Source organism: Arvicanthis niloticus, chromosome 11, assembly GCF_011762505.2.
Source record: "Arvicanthis niloticus isolate mArvNil1 chromosome 11, mArvNil1.pat.X, whole genome shotgun sequence".
NCBI classification, from domain to species: Eukaryota; Metazoa; Chordata; class Mammalia; order Rodentia; family Muridae; genus Arvicanthis; species Arvicanthis niloticus.
Genome location: NC_047668.1, coordinates 12,432,900 through 12,450,384, shown reverse-complemented (window position 1 = coordinate 12,450,384; position 17,485 = coordinate 12,432,900). Strand labels below are relative to the sequence as shown.

At 40.4% G+C, this 17,485-nt stretch overlaps 1 long non-coding RNA gene across 11 annotated transcripts in view; it reads right to left on the bottom strand.

Moving 5' to 3' along the window:
- Nucleotides 1-392: 392 nt before the first annotated feature.
- The window catches only part of LOC143443843 (uncharacterized), a 37,799-nt gene continuing 20,706 nt past the window's right edge, over nt 393-17,485 (bottom strand). For 2 of the 11 annotated variants that reach the window (XR_013113146.1, XR_013113142.1), the window contains 6 exons: nt 16,769-16,842; nt 10,510-14,997; nt 5,169-5,449; nt 3,294-3,489; nt 2,477-2,572; nt 395-1,120 (listed from right to left, as the gene is read on the bottom strand). This is a non-coding gene — a long non-coding RNA (uncharacterized LOC143443843). Of the gene's footprint in view, nt 2,149-2,476; nt 2,573-3,293; nt 3,490-5,168; nt 5,450-10,509; nt 14,998-16,768; nt 16,843-17,485 lie in introns of all 11 variants that reach the window. The other 9 variants (XR_013113150.1, XR_013113143.1, XR_013113144.1 and 6 more) reach the window with 9 other exon arrangements.

Below are 17,485 nucleotides of genomic sequence, written 5' to 3'. Positions count from 1 at the left end.
GGTGTGGTAAAGGGAGGCTTTCGGTCTCCCTTTCTGTGTTTTCTTGAATCTTGAAACCAGAACATTATTAAAGCATGAAAGAATTTGCAATTGTTGTTTGTTTGAGTCCAGTGATTTCCAAATTGTATTTCAACAGTGGGAACTGCTTTTCAAAAAGAAATGTTACACAGAAGCTCAGTATTTCTGTTCCTAAGTTTCTATCATATAAGCAACTATAGACAGCAAGAGAGAAGGAAAGGAAAGAGGAGACAGTGGTGGATAAAGGAGCAGAGGAGACAGGTGGGGAAGAGGCAGGCTGGGAAGGAGCAGAGAGCACCCCAGCAGGCACCCTCTTGGCCAGAGGTCTTTAAGCTAGATGACTTCCTTCTTCCAAAAGAAAAAGATTTTCCATTATATTCTTCTTCAGTATTGCAACTTCTTCCTGACAGAATAAACCCTCCTTCTCTTCATTTCCCTTTAATAGGTTATTGTGTGCACTCTTCTTGCACATAATCTCACAGAAGTCGGATAATCATTCATTCAGTAGCCACCTCTTAAGCAGAATCGCCATGATTTTATTTTGTTTGTGTAGCTTTATTTCAACAGAATAATTTTTGAAAATACAAAATGTCATAAGCACTGATTTCCAGTAACAAGTTTTAATTAAAGGAAAAGATATTGACCTTTATAATTACACATTTAAATTTTACTAAGGAGTATTATACTATGTAATGAATTAAAAGACAACATCATCACAGGCTAGCAGCTAAAACAAAGATCTCATCCCAACAGGAAGGATGCAGATGCAGTTAAGGACATAAGCAAGGCTATATGTACCAAAGACAGTGGCAATGCCATTGATCTGAAGTTGGCATGGTGACAACTGCTGTGCAGTTCTTCCTCTTCACAATTAAGGTGTCTCTCTTGAACTGATTGAAAGCTGTTTGATAAGTATACTTTCTTCGAGATGGTTGTACTCAGTTGGGGGTCTTTTTATTAAACTGAAGTTTCGTCATTAGCTGTGACTGGCACCAGCTGCTGTATAAATTCCATGTTGACATGGATCTCCACTGGTGTTCCAAATAGTGCAGGTGAGTCTCCGACTCCAAATCCTCAATCATGAAGTATGAATAATTAGCATCTGATAAATGCAGAATTGAAAGGACTCTCATTAGAAGACACAGTACTGGTGACACAATTCCACTGCAGCTCCTCAAACACTAAACCAAATAGGACTCAAAAAATTTTTTTTTCTAAATCTCTTCAATTCCTAATTTTTTTCTACACTTGATTCTAATGGGAAAATTAGGCCATGGGGCAAACCAAATGCTGAATCCAAACTCCTGCACATTCAAAATCTTCTCTGGAGGCTCTGATTCCAGGAAAGGCACCAGGCATGTGTGGAGTGGGCCTGAGTGAATGCCCTCTCCTCTAAACAGTTTATAGCTATTGCTTTGAGCATAAAAAATTCCTATTATGTATCCAATATTATTTATGTGAGATAAATATAGGTATATATCATATATCTTCTAAAAATAATAAAAACCAGAGAAAGCTTGTTTACAAATAATGTGGGCTTTAGAAAACCACCCACCTTATGGTCAGTGTATGCCAAGGAGAATGTTTCTTAAATGTATTTGTATCTCAGAAGATGTATCTTAAACCATACTTAAGTTGAAACATGAATCACAATGAAGAAAATTGATTTCTTTATCTGCAAAGTGCAGGCAACATTATCCTTAGTTTCTTGGGGTGCTCCAAGCCTCACACTGTGTATAGATGGCATGTAGCATGTGGATAGCATCAAATGTCTATTTTCTAGTTCTGAAAAGCAAATGACCCCAGCCTAGTGACTGAAAACAACCAGTACTGTCTCCCAGTTAACATAGGTCAGGATATGATTCAGACAAGTCTTCTGCTTGGAGCATCATAAAGTCATAGGCCAAGTGTCTCTCCAGCTGTTCAGTCTGTAGGCTTGACTGGGAAAGAAATCTCTTCCACACTCTCCCAAGCTCTTGGCAGAACTCATTTTCTGTGGCTCCAAGAGAAGAGATCCAGGCTTCTTACCAGCTGATGGCTGAGTCTGCTGAGCTGCCACACTCTGTGTGCTTCTGCAGCTTTGCCATTCATCAAGACAGCAATGACTGAGTCTGCTCAAAAGGCATCCTTCTATGATGTAACACAATCACAGGAAGGACACCTTACAACCCTTATCATAGTCTATAGCTATAAGCAAGCCATAGAACCTGTTCACACTTAAGGGTGAGCACCAAGGAGCCAAGATCAATGGGGGCTAACCTAGAGTCTGCGTGCCACATATAGTGAATTAATGAATGAGTAATAATGAGGAGAAAATAAGTAAATAATTGAGTGAAACTGAGTATGAATGATATACAAGTCATAAACCCTTTGAATAGCAAAAATACAGCTAAGGGCACAATAAATGGGGCTGAGGGGGGCAATAAAATGCCAAGGTGACCTCTGACAAGCATTTTACCTTCATGAATACACTGTGTTAAAGACTTAGGAGACTTGGCCTTCAGGATCCAGGAGATGTTAGAATAAATTCTCAAAGGGAGTAAGGAATGAGATCCTAAAGGAGAAATAGAGTCTTTTAGTTTCTTTTCTTAAAACTGAGCCAAAGGGAGAAATTAGAAGCGAAGTAAAATGATCAAATATATTACATACGTTTTTACTGTCAAAACAGTAAAACGAACTAACACTAAAAACAAAACACAGATCAAAAATAGAGTTACTGTCTCTCTGGAAATGTATTGAAACATACATGCGAACCAATACCCTAGTGAGTAAGGGCAAAGGGTATGGGTCTGTGATGTGTGCCCAGGAACATGAGTAGTTCCAGAATAAAAACTGAAAACAAGTTACATCTAAGATATGGCCGGGGGAGGTGGCTCTGACGTCAAACAAAGTCACTACTGAAGCCTGACAACCTGAGCTCCAAGCTTGATCTCTGGAACCCACATAAAGATGGAGAAAGAGAACGAACCCCACAAACTTGTCCTCTGACCTCCACATGTACATCAGTGCATGTTATTCTCCATACACACATCATGAACACTTGTTCTCTATACACACATCACACATACACACGTACACGCACACATATTCACACAAATAATAAATATTTAAAGACTAAATAAAAATCTAATATAAGTGAAATGGGCCATAGGCCTTATAAAAAAAATTAAGTACCAACCCATAATTTTTGCTACCTGATTACTGTGAAAAATCAGACAGGAAAATAAATTACATTAGTGTTATTCACCAAACACCTGGCATAGCTTGTAGCTCACCGTGGGCAAGTACATGTTTGATGATAATTAACTCTCAGCCAGTCAGTGGTGGGGAACTATAATGAATAACTGCCGTCTCCAGATAACCAGAAAATTTCTTCTGAGCTCACAGGTTCAGGGTAACACGAACCTAACAGAGGAAGGAAAGATATTTGGAATTCTTTCAGGTTCGGGTTGACGTGTACTGATCCAGTGGCTGGAAAACAGCAAAACAGAGATAGATTGGTTAGATTCATGAAGAACAGAAAAATTGGCAGTATGGTGGACTTTCTGCCCAAGACTGAAGTCCACATCTCTATTTTTAAAAATGTTCTAGTAGCATCTGCTTCTTTGTAGGAGTGGGGAGCATCACCCCAAACAGCCCCAGCTCCCCTCCATCCTCATCCACAAAGGGACCATAACACGGGTTCTGTTGCTTCCCCTACCTCAGGCCTGGGCCAGGAAGACAGACAGTTTATTTGTGTCAGAGTCAAGAATGGAAAGGCTAAGGAGTAAAGCATTTGTTGTTGCCATTAAAGGTATTTTTCTTTTCAGTGGGAATAAAACAGACAGAGATGGGATTTTTGCCAGAGTTTAGGTAGGCTCTCTTGTAGTGTCAGAGAGAGTGGACACGTGAGGCAGCCGCAGCAGAGGATCAGACCCTGTGTGTGAATCATACCTACGGTGGTGGACGGGTTCCTGAGAGATCTGACAGTCATGCGCAGAGCCTGTGGTCTCGCCACACAACCCCAGGCTGCCTGTCTATGAGAGATTCAGTAAGCTCTCCAAGAAGCTATTGTGAGCCATCACTGTCGATGATTAAAGGGAGGACTAGGCTGGGACCTGAGGCATGGCTAGGGGTCAGGAAGGTGACATACTGAAGGCAAATCAAGAGGACATGAAGACAGAAGTTAGGGAGCAGAGGCACTCCTCTGAAAGCGGCCATTTGTTACAGTGCTCCCTCCAGGAGAGAGAAAGACATTACAACACAGACCTCCCTGACTGTGAGCAGACACATTTGCTCATTACACTTGGCCTCACTAAAGACCTTGTGTCTCACTTGGTCCTCACTGGTTTGTTCTCCTTCTAAGCCTGTATAAAAAATGGACTTTTGTCTTTATCCTTTAAGTTTAGTTACCCTGGGCTGTTTGGTGGCTTGTCCACGCAGTAGATTCAATAATCCTTGTCTACACATCATGAATCCTCAACATGTTATGCTTCTATAAGTATGCCTTCCTTGGACTAAATCTTCAAAACACTGGAATTTGATCAAGTTGATCAATTAGCATAGAAATACAACAAACAATCAGCAGGTTAATGTTTTTAAGATGAAGGAGAAAACAGTACTAATAAACTATAAAAAGTAAATGAAATTCATTAACTCATTTTTTTTGTCATAATACCAGTGGTACTTGAAAAGTTAATCTGTTGGTGGGGAAAAAAACAAATATTACTTCTAATTCTTAATGTGAACGTAGCTTCCTCATTCCTCTTTAAAATGTTTACAATGGTTCTACCAGTACGAACTGAATATAGCAAACAATCACCAATGTGGCAAAGATGTGTAAACACGCAGGTGCCTGTGTGCCTGAATATGGAAAAATAGTCAGGTAAAACTTGGAGTCCTGATAAAATGGAGTATCTAGACCAGCAGTTCTCAACCTGTTGGTTGCAAACCCTTTTTGAGGGGTCACATACCAGATATCCTGCACATCATATATTTATGTCACAACTCATAACAGTAGCAAAATCACAGATTTGAAGTAGCAGCAAAATAATTTTATGGTTGAGGTTACCACAACATGAGGAACTTTATTAAAGAGTCACGGCATTAGGAAGTTGAGAATCACTGATCTAGATGTAATAATAATAATAATAATAAATAGCGGCACACACCTTTAATCCTAGCACTTGGGAGGCAGAGACAGATCTCTGTGAGTTCTACATAGCAAGTCTACATAGCAAGTTCCAGAAGAGACAGGGCCACATATAGAAACCCTGTCTCAAGCAAAACAAACAGTTAATGATGGCCAGGAGGGTGGCACAGTAGTTAAGAGCACGTGCTGTTCTCGAAGAGGACCCGTGTTCAGTTCCCAGCACCAGCATCAGGTGGCTGGTGACTATCTGTAACTCCAGTTCCAGGGGATTCGACACTCTCTCCTGGCCTCCAAAGGCATCTGCATGCACAAAAAGCATATACACATAAAATAAACAAACCTTTTAAAAAATAGTTTAAAACTTTAACATAAAACCACTGCTTAGCTTATATTGACCCAGCAGCGTGAAAAGAGCACGCAGTATTTTCAACAATATTTTTCTGAAGTACAGGAAGAAGTTGAGAGAAAAAAGTGCAGAGAGAAGTGAGGGGAATCCTAAGTGACGGCGTAGATGTAGGCCTGGAGGTAAACAATGAGGAACCAGGACGCAGCCTATGAAACTAAGTCAAGGAAAAGAGAAAGCTTCAACCCTCAGTAATAACTGTTTCAAATAATTCAAGGTGGCAGCTGTATCAGGCTATCTGGAGAGGAGGAGAGCCTTTTTCTGGGGTGAACAGAAACACCCTATCTCCGCTTAGTAAAAAGAATGTTTTGAGTAGGATCTAAGAGAGCACATAAAGTGACTTGAATCTAATTAGGAACCTGTCACTGGAAAATGTGACTGAAGATTAGAAAATCTGTGACACGACATCAGATGTGGCAGCAGACACGTGTAACTCCCGTGCTTCAGAGATGGAGAAAGTTAGATCGTGGTTTCTCAGAGGACAGCCTGGGTTATATAGCATGATCCTGACCCCCAAATTAAATGTGTGTGTGTGTGTGTGTATGTGTGTGTGTGTGTATGTGTGTGTATGTGTGTGTGTGTATGTGTGTGTGTGCATGTGTGTGTGCATATGTGTGTGCATGTGTGTGTGCATGTGTGTGTGCATATGTGTGTGCATGTGTGTGTGCATATGTGACGTGAGACGCCTTGCTTGACACACTTGTGGATACAGTTAGGAAGGGAAGAAGACACAGGGCTCATCTCTACAAGTTTCTAAAACCCAAACATTTGCCTGGACTTTTATAGATAACTATAAACTACAGAGGTGAAACCAGAGAAGCACAAACCAACACATGCACATCGATGGCAGATAAACATAAAATGAGACAAAACAGGGCAGGCGGTGCACAGAGAACGGAAAGCACCGCAGTTACCACGCAGCCTCGTGCTAAGTGCTTTAGGAAGCCTTCACTCAACCCCTCATGGCTGTTCTCAGGTTTCTCCATCTACTACCTGCCCTATTTCTTCTCTTGCTACTGATGCATCCTAGGGGCATTAGATATTCTTCATGCCTAGTCCTTCCAGCGACTGCATTCTTTGATCGGTTAACCTCTTCAAAGCCTCTGATTCCCTGTAGTGTTCCTGTCGTGTCCTCAGCCCTTTCCATCAGGCTCATGTGTTGCCATCTCTCTTAAGCAGCGAGGTGTCTCTGTGAGCAACACTGGTTGCATGCTTTGCATTTTTGGCCTCACATGAATGACGTTGGGACACTTTAACTTGTGAGACTCAGTTTTACAGTTCCATATCTAGCAGACATCCCATAATATCTTTAAGCCAGCACTGTCGCACATCCTCTGTTTCAATACTGTTCAGATACACAAATATGCACTGTTAAGAAGACTGCTCTGAGCCAGGCATCGTGTCTTTAATCCCTCCTTTAATCCCACCACCTAGGAGGCAAAGGAAAGTGTATCTCTGTAAGTTTGAGGCCACCCTAGTCTACATAGTGAGTCCAGAACACCCACAGTTACATAGCAAGACCTTATCTTGAAAACAAAACAAAAAAGAAAGAAAACTACTCCAAAGATGAAAAACAGAATTAAAAACATACATTAAAAATCTAAGAAGAGGGAGCTGGAGAGATGGTTCAGGGGTTAAGATCACATGGCTTCTCTTCCAGAGGACCCAGGTTCAATTCACAGCCTTATTCTTCTACTGCTTAACTCCAGTTCCAGGGGATCTGGTACCTCACACAGACATACGTGCAGGCGAAACACCAATGCACATTAAATACAAATAGGCAACTTAAAACAATATAAGAAGATTCTGTTTTGAGATAGACTTATAGATAATAATCTTTTTCATTTTTTAGTATTTGTTCTATTATTTTATATGCACGAGTGTTCTCCTGCATGTGTATGTGCATGCATGTGTGCCTGGTAGCCAAGGAGGTCAGAAGAGGATATCAGATGCTCTCGGACTGGAGCTTCAGATGTTTAAGAGCCACCTGATAGGTGCTGAAAACTGAACCCAGGTGCTCTGCAAGAACAAAAAGTGATCTTAACCACTTTTAAAGTGGTCAACGAGAGCTGAGGAACTCTCCCGCTCCTTTGTCTTCCAACTTAATGAACATAAATTATTCTGAGAATGTAAACTGTGGCTGGAGTTCATATAAGAAAGACAACCCCAGACTTCAATTTTTGAACATAAATCTAGGAAAAACTTCTTAGCCCTGTACCATTTATACTTAATTTTTTACTTGAATAAAAATTCAAAGAACATTCAATTAACCATTGGAAGTTTTCCCCCAGTGGTATTTAGTACACCCACAATATTGTGTCACTACCACCTCCCTCTAGTTCCCAAATTGTTTCATTACTTAAGATGAGTGCCCTGTGGTCTCTAAGTAATAACTTCCTATTCTTTCTCTTTATCTCCTGGAACCCCCAAATCTGTTTTAAGTTCAGATGGAATACAGACATGTAAATGGTGTTGTTGTGACTGCATTCTTTAGGGTAAACTACTGGCCCAGCTCAAGTGGATGAGTGACCATTTAATATCCTTGGAGCTTTGCGTTAACAATCACTTCTTTATTTTCCTTTCCACAACCTCCCAGGTCACACTGCAAGCAGGGCTCACATCTGAGCTGTTCTTCACTGGGTCTGTCGCAGGTGTTACAGCGAATGATGTGTTGTGTGCTTCATATTTGTGAGATTCATTCAGAATTGATTCAACCAAGAGAACTGAGTAATCCAGGTAAGAGGGTACAACCGATAAATGGTGAGTCACAATTTAAGCTTCAGTTTCTCTCAGCATCCTGAGCAAACTATGAGAACTTGTTTGGGAGGGATGGCATTGTGTAATCCTGGTAAGAACCTTACAAGATAAATGTTATCACTGTATCATAAAGTTGAGATGAGAGGAAGACATATGTAAATTCAATCCAAGTTAACAGGAAAACACGGGCATCCATGTGAGGCGTGGGCATCCAGTAGGCACTTAGTCAAGTTATTGACAAATACCATCTTTGTGTCCCATTAGTTACACCTTTTAGAAGGAGGAGGTGGAAAGAATATCAGAACCAGAGGGGATGAAGAACACCAAGAAAGCAAGGCCTCTAAATCAACATAATCAAAGCTCATATGAACCCACAGGGACTAAAGCAGCATGCACAGGTCCTGTAGTGGTTTGCACAAGATCCACAGTGCATTTATTATGGCTTGCAGTTTAGTTTTTATGGGATTTCTGAGTATGAGAATAAGTGATCTCTGATTCTTATGCCTTCTCTTGGGCTCTTTTTCCTCTGTTGATATATCTTCAGCTTTGATGTGATATCTTTTGTTATATTTTATTATGTTTTATTTTGTTATGTTTAAAAAATAAATAGAAGTGAGTCTTTTCTATTAAAAAAAAAATCTCTACAATACTTGTAATTGGCTAGCCATAATGGAATATACTGTAATCTCACTTGAAAGATGGGAGCAGGAGAATCATGAATTTAAGGTTATCCTTACCTGTATAGATAGTTTGAGGCTTCCTGGACTATAAGAGAACCTGTCTTGAATGAGTGAATGAATGAATGAATGAATGAAATATATGCAACTGAGTTTGTTTTCAGTGCTTTTATTTCCTCAACCTATATAATAACAATAATCTTACATGTCTAATTCTTTTTTTTTCTTTTTTTTTCTTTTTGGTTTTTTGAGACAGGGTTTCTCTGTGTAGTCCTGGCTGTCCTGGAACTCACTCGGTAGACCAGGCTAGCCTCTGCCTCCCAAGTGCTAGGATTAAAGGCGTGTGCCACCACCGCCCGGCACATGTCTAATTCTTATGAATTGAATAAGTGGTAGACATTTAAAACTCTAATATCGGGACCAGCAAGATAATTCAGTGAATAAGAGCACTTGCCATCAAACCCGATGGGTTAAGATTGATGCCCTAGTGCTACGTGATAGAAGGAGAGCTCTTGTCCTATACGGCAGAAGGAGAGGACCAACTTCTGTAAGTCGTCTTTGGAACTCTATTCATATGTTATGCATGCACACATACACACTAAATAAGTATAACAAGAAGCTGAAACTTTACACTATCACTCATGAAGGGTAAATGAGCTGCATGGGCTGTCACATAGTTGAGATGAATAGCCAAAACTCCATCTCAAATCTGCCAATTCTGCATATTTCAGTTCCTATTCTACCACGTCGATGTCCCATTTCTTTGATTGCTAGACACTTGCAGTGCTATCAGTTGGCCTGGTTTAGAAAATAGTAAATCAAATCTTTGAGTAGCTGCCTCCATCAGAGCCCCAAAAGACCAATCCATAAGTGTAGACTTAAGCCGAGAGAAGTCTCATCTCACATCTGTGTGCTCTTTGATGAGTGGCACCAAACATTAAGAGTGTGTTGTTAAAGAATTAATAGTAACATTCGGATTCAAGGAGAGAGGTGGGGTATTTAGCTCATAGTTCTAGAGACCCCAGAGCACAGTGAGTTCCTCTGTAGTCAGCCTTCATCTTGGAAGGAAGCTCTTGAAGACATAGAATCTTTTTAGGGAAGGTGAAACACACCATCTTCCAGAAAAGCTCATTAAGCTCAGGAAATAAACAACTCAAAGGCTTCAGGAAATCCCTAAAATTGACCAGATTCACTAGGTTCCTCCCTCTGGCAGTGAGGACCATGAGAGAATCAGAGAAGCTGAGCTCTCTGGAAATAACAAAGTCCAGCTAAGCTGGCTAGAAAAGACTCAGATCAACTGAACCACCTAGAAAGGACACTCTACAAATGCAGAAGTGTCTGAGGTTGTGCAGTGCCCTCCAGGATTCTAATTACCATGATCTGTCACCCATTCCGGGGTAGGATTGGTGATGCAGCTGTCTTTGATTTACTTCTGCTCCTGTAGTAACCCCTCACCCATGTTCCTGTAAGTAACCCCAATAAAACACCCTAGTTCACCAATTGGACTTTGATGATATCCTTACTTTAGTCTGTGTTGGTTCCATTTCTAGGGACAGTAGATGTTTCTTCATGACCCTGGGAATAAGTCACACGACACCATGTTCCTGGCTTCAGCTCAGCTCTGGTGAGTCCCCTTGGAAGTCAGCACCAAAATAGTGAGTCTACTTCTGGAAAAAGAAAATGGCACCCCCAAGACAAGAAGTTATGAAGCAATTCAGGTACTCAGAGCATGGCTTGCTCTTACAATAACTCACTCTCACTAAAACTAACCCATAGTCCATAGGAATTGTCATATCCCATCTAGGACAGTGCCTTCAGTGGCCTAACAGCTTCTCATGAGGTCTTACTTCTGGGTTTTTGTTTTTTTTTTTTTTTTTTGGTTTGGTTTTGCTTTTAATTTTTTTGAGACAGGGTCTCTATGTGTAGACCTGGCTGTCCTAGAACCCACTCTGTAGTCCAGGCTAGCTTCAAACTCAGAGATTTGTCTGTCTCTGCCTCCCAAGTGCTGGGATTAAAGGCTTGTGTTACCACCACCTTTGAGGTCCTATTTTTTGAAGATTCTACCGCCTCTCCCTGGCCACACTGAGGCGTAGATAGGCTTCCAACACATGAACAAACCACACCCAAAGCATAACTAGCAGTATCTAGTAAAAATCAGATCATGCTTGACTGACATTTGGATGGGGCAGTGGGGTTGGAGGGGAGATTTCCCAGTGTTCCAGCCATCATCCTTTAAAGAATGAGCACATGCATGCCAAGATGAATGTCTGCACGACTGAGAGAGCACAAGTCAAGCTACAAAATGTAGAGACTCTTCAGAACCACCACGGTAGAGTTGCCATGTCTAGAAAAAATAATAGTACAAGGTACTCAGTTGGTTTTCTAATAACCATTTTTTTTTGGTATAGCATGCTGCATTAGATGACTGGAACATAATTTTGTATGAAAAATATTCATTTTGATCAGAAATTAAACTTAACTAGGCCACCTTGTGCTTTGTCTGGCCACTTCTTTCTAAGCACAGCCCTGTGTCAAGCTGCAGCAATACTTGTTAGGGGAAAAACTAGAACTGAGCCAGTAGGAGCAGGTCTGAGTTAAGTCTTTGGGTGTACACACACACATCTTTTCAACATTTTTCATCATCTGCTTGAGCCCTTTGTCTTTGATTGAAAGTCACTGTAAACTATGCTTGAATACCACAGCGTTAATCACAAGCCTCTTGAAGTATTTTCATATTGTGTGTAATAAATGCCCATATACTTAGGATTTAAGTAAGAACTACTTACCACAATATTTAGTTAAAATTACAAAAGTGAGTACAAATTAAGCCATCGTTCTAAGGTTTACATTATAAGTCTGATTTAATTTCCTCGTGTTTCCCTATGTATGTTTGTACAACTGTTGTGTCAAGATTTTCACTGATAAAGTATTTCAAATTAGCTGCTAGAAGAAGTACATTTAAGGAGTTACAACTGATGCACATTGGGACTAAACACCCACAATCAGAGCTGCTTCTCACCTGAGTCCCTCTTACTGATGTTATGTAACAAGCGGTCCTGATTGCTGGCAATAACTCACTTAATGGGCTCATATTTACATGGGTAAGCTCGTAAAAATAAAATAACGAACCACTAGTTTTTCTGAAAGGAAACCGACACTAGGTGTGGGCCAGATAAGTGGCATGGACATTTTAATCACATCTGAAACTCTCATTCTGTTGGGACACAAATGTTTGTGAGAGGTAATGGTGGAAGGGGGTAGGACCAGGAGCAAGGAAACACACAGGAGTCTTGAGTCACCATCCCTGTGGTCGCTAACCCCCACACCTCCAGTCACTTGACACTAGTGTCCTAGGACACCATGGCTGTCTGTTAGATATAGTCTTGCAAGGGATGGCTAAAAAGAGCTGGAGAGACAGAACAGTAATCTTCTACTTCAGAAATAGATAGTTATTTGAAGTTTTCTTCATTTATGTCCTTGTGTGACTTATGTGGTAGTTTCAGATTTTCATATTCCTTTGACAATGTCATTTAAAATCATGAAATAAATCATCAGCATTTTTCTCATTAAAAAAAAAAAATCTCTACCATCATCTTGTAAAACATCTTAATCTCAGTTCATGGAAGAGTCCGAAGAATTCTCCAGATCTAATTTCATCCCAATGCCTCTTTCCAAATCACCTTAATGTGATGTTCTGGGAAAATTGTGGGGCACATTCTTATTAAAGAGCAGCAGCAGCCTGATGGTAAGGCAGTTTCTCCTCTTCACGATTCTGCGTAAGGCTTTTTTTTTAATTTAAAGCTTGAAGAAGAGAATCCTCACATTGTTCATCTTGGAAGCTTAAGCAATTTAGCTCAAGCAAAGTTTGGGCGAACCATGCCTTGATGACCAGGTTCATGTGAGAAACTGAGGCAGCCACTTAGAATGGCCTCTCCAACAGGCTGAAGGCTGGCTGCTACTCCTGACACCATTCTCCTGTCTTAAGTTGTGCCCTGTTCTTGAGCAATTGCATCTTTGAGAACTTTGTATAGCATTGTTTCCCCTAGATCTGCTCAAAATAAACAGTGGGCTTTATGGATAGGTGACAAGATCCAGGGCTCCTTTATCTCCTGATCAGACCTTCTTCATCCAGTAAAATTCTTTATCCCCCATTAAGGTAGCCAAGTACTTCCAAACACCTAAGAAAGCAGTCTGTGAAGGAAGGATTTGATTCTAAAATGTGAAAGTATTTAATGTGATGTTTGTGTATAGATGGCATTCAAATGGCTGAAAAACTAAAGTGGCCCACACTTCCCTTAGGGTTTATAAGCAGCTAGTGGTTTCTAGGAGGTAGGAGTTCATATGATACTTCCCCCCCGCCCCCCAGCCAGGATTCACAGTTACTAGTTTCTGAGGAAGGAGAAGACACTGTCTTCAGTGGTGTGCCCACTAGTAAGCTGCTCATGTTCCTCTTACCCATGCCTTTGAAAACAAGCAGAATGAAACATGTGGGGGGGGGGCAGAGGGGGTGACAAAAAAGGATGAATATAGCAAACACATGTGTGAAAATGTCATAATGAAACCCATTATTATGTATAATTAATATATGATAATAAAATGTATACATGTAAGACGAGAAATAATAGTATTAAAATAACAGCAAAAAGTATAGATTAAAAGTTTCATTTAACTCCTGACTCTAATGTCCCCATAGTCATTACACTGTTTTCGTTTGGGGGGGTCTTTCAATATTTTTATATATATATAGTCACATGTCACTTAATGATCGAGACTATTTCTGAGAAATGTATCACTAAGCAATTTTGCCTCTGAGTGAACCATATAAAGTGTACTTATTCAGACTAACTTGACAAGTCCCCTTGATGCAGGCAGAAAGTGGGATGAACATGAAACCCACTTCTAGAGTAAAATGAGGTCTCACACACTCTTTTCTACTAAAGAGGACACTACAGAAAAGACATCTGGCATAGCATGTCCATGTTTATTATCATTGATACCCAGAATTACACACATACTTACTTCTATGTAGCTGGCAGTGTGCAGTAGGTCTGTCTGCACCAATGTAACTATAGGCATGTGAGTTACTATTCTATTGTGGCTAAGACATCACTGGGTTGAAGGAACTCTGCAACTCATGGTAATCTGCGGGACTGCCACCATATCTGTGGGCCATCGTTGACTGAATCATCCACAGCACAAGCCTGGATGTATGAATAAGCATTAATATACACATTTCACAGGTTTTTCTACAGAGGAAAACATACATTATACATGTTCCATTGTTTGCTTCTATCATGTGAAATTTATCTTGGGTCACTCCATCTTATTCCATGGAGAACATTTCCTCATTGAAAGACTGTCCTTGTTAAGAATCAAACATCCCCTTGACTCTCACTAGTACATGTGATGCTGCACTGAGCAATTCACCTTTTTTTTTTTTACATACAAATATATCTGTAGAAATAAGTTTTCAGAATTTAGATGTCACAGAATTTTAATTTGGATATGTTTTAACACGTTATCAAAGAGTGGCCCACATTTGTTTGGCTATTTGGTTATTGCTACCTGTCTTTTGGGGATTTTATGTTTCTAGAAGATGAAGAGTGTGTTTCACTCCTCTTTGCTCTACAGTCCTTACCAGAATACCTAGTATGTTAATACTGAACACAAAGTAAAGGTTTGGTAACACTGGTGTAACACTGAAACTTGGGACTAGGTTCAGATGCAGATTGAGGCATCCCTGCATTCATATCTCAAGATGAAAACAGCACTGATAAAGGTAAAAGAAGTGAATAAAGAGTGACAACTTCAAGGATAAGGTGACTCTTCCATCCGGGGACTGGGTCAATGTCAGGCCAACCTCTGGGTTAATCACACACGGAGACTGAATGACGAGGTGCAGAGGACCCTAGAGAGCTCTCCTCTGATGAGGCCAGGGAGACTGAGAATAGCACATACTTAGAATACAAGACAAGACTCGGAGAAAGGTGAGGGCATCCTTAAAGTAGAACCTGTACAGAGAGAGAAGAGAGGAGGGGCTGGCAACATGGTTCGAGTTTATCTTCCCACCCAGGTTGTTGTGGATACTCCTGGTTTTGCTCTGCAGCTCCTGTACTTAGGGAAGTTGCTAGAGAAAGGCTAGGAAAAGCACAGACCTAGCAACTATGCTTCACACACTCCTTTCCAGATCAGCATCCCCCACAGCTTTAGAGGCTCAACCCCAGCAAGTAGAATATAGGGATGATCTTCTTCTTTCCACAAGGTCTTCGTCAGTCATTACAGAAGCAAATGAACTATGTTTAGTCAGGTTTGAAAAAAGTGGAAGAGCAGAGGAAGTATCCTGTGTGTAGCCCTCATCTAAGACCTTGCTAAAATCCCTCAAATGTTGGCAGAGAAAGGTGAATTGGTACGACTTCTTTGGTTGCATCAAGAAAGAAGTGATAACATTTAAGAACTGCAAATGGGTTTTTGTCTAGTGATTCCACTTCAAGGAATTAACTCTTCTGGCTCACTTATAAAAGAACACATAGCATGCATGTTTACTGAAGCATAATGTTTAAAGGCAAAAATTAAGTAAGATAGCATTCCACCAGTATGTTAATGACCTTTTATTTATAATGCTGTCTTATATAATATCCTCTGCAGCTGCTGGAATGAGGTAAACCTCATTGTGTAGAAAGTGGAGCAATGGCCAACATCATTGCTAAGTGAATAAAAGTCCAACTTAAAACGGTAAATGTTCTGTTCGTTTCTGTTATTTAGAAGATAGCATGCATTTATAGCAAGGTCTCCTGTGTTCCAAGTCCTCATTCTTCCCCCAGTAGGTTACCTGACCAGCACCTGCTCCTCTGCTCCACTTGATGCATTAAGTTCTACCTCTGCTCCAAGTCCTGATACCCTTTGGAGTGTTTCGTTACCTGCCCTGGATGACTTGGACTTTTCCTCTTCCAGAGAGTCAGAGAAGGAAGAAAGGGATGCCCCACACTCCCTTACAGACACAGAAGCGTAGGGGACACCCCTCAGTCCCTACTCCACAGGTACTGTGACTCTCTGAGTGTTCTCCCAGACTCACAAAAGGAACCAACACCTACCCACTATTTGCTGTGTCATTATCTGTGAGGTTTCTAGGATTTCTGCCTATTCACCAGTATTCTGAGAAGTTTTGAAGTCCCCTGCCCCCCTCACCCCGACTACCTATCACGTATAAGTGCTTTGATTCCATTCAGTGCCCCCTTTATCTGTAAAACAACCTGGCTTGCTTGTTTTTGTTGTTGGTTTGGTTTTTGTTATTGTTGTCATTGTTTTGCCTCTGACAATTTTGTTTTCCAAGCTGCTTTTCTGTAATTAAACATTTTAATAAAAGTGTTAAATTTTATCTAAAAACAACAACAACAAAAAGGACATGCTTACATGAGAATTTAAAAATGTCTGTTAAAAACATGAGAGGCCATTTCTTACGACCATCGCTAGGGAATGGGACTGGGGAAGAAGAGAACAGATGGGACATTTTTTATTTTAGCTGCTTCATATGTTGTTTATATAGCTGCAGTGTTCACTTAAGGTGCTATCATTTCTTGAGTTCCTTTGGTGTGTAAGTTATGTGGTGTTTGGTGATTACTTTTATCTCAAAGTAATCATCACTTTCAAAAACCCTGCTTCACACGGGGTTCATGGGGGCTGTGTAAACAGCCATGGCTCACAGAACTGACTTCAACTTTATGAGTATGTTCTCACCGCTCAGTATTGCTTGGCTAAAGAAGAGACTTCTCAGAGTAGACTTACAAAAAGTAGTAGATTCTGACTCGTGTGTCACATTCCAATAATTGGAGCCGTTCAGTCCACCTTTGTCCTGGGATCTTGAAAAAAAAAAAAAAAGTAACACACACACACATGAAAATGGCAAGGGAAAAAAAAAAAAACAAACCACTTGGCCCAGTACAACTGGCAATAAACTCAACACCCAACATACATTCTCTTGGATCAAGACCTTAATCAAAAGGCTCAAATGTGGCAGAATATCATTTGGGACACTAATTTACATTAATCTGTAAATCTGCCTACCTGATCCTAAGATGATAATACCTTTGCCTATATTTTAACAAAAATTTCAGGGTTAGAGAGTTTTAGTAAATTTACTTCCTGCAGTGTGAAAAGCATCGTAGAGAGTGCAATGTTTATGTAATTGCCTTGTTGGCTTGTGACTCTTCTGTATGAAAATGTAGAGACACATGCATGTTTTATAGTAAGGTGGTGTCTGCATTACAAGATCATTGATAGCCAGGCAGGGTGGTACACGCTTTTAACCCCAGCGCTAGGGAGGCAGAGACAGGCAGATCTCTGAGTCTGAAGCCAGCCTGGTCTAAAGACAGAGTTCCAGGATAATTATCACCAGACAGAAAAAAACCTGTGTCCTAAAACAAACAAAATAAACAAAAGACAAGACAAATAAACAAAAAAGGTATATAAGCATATTAAGCAAATAATTTATCTCACTGTAAT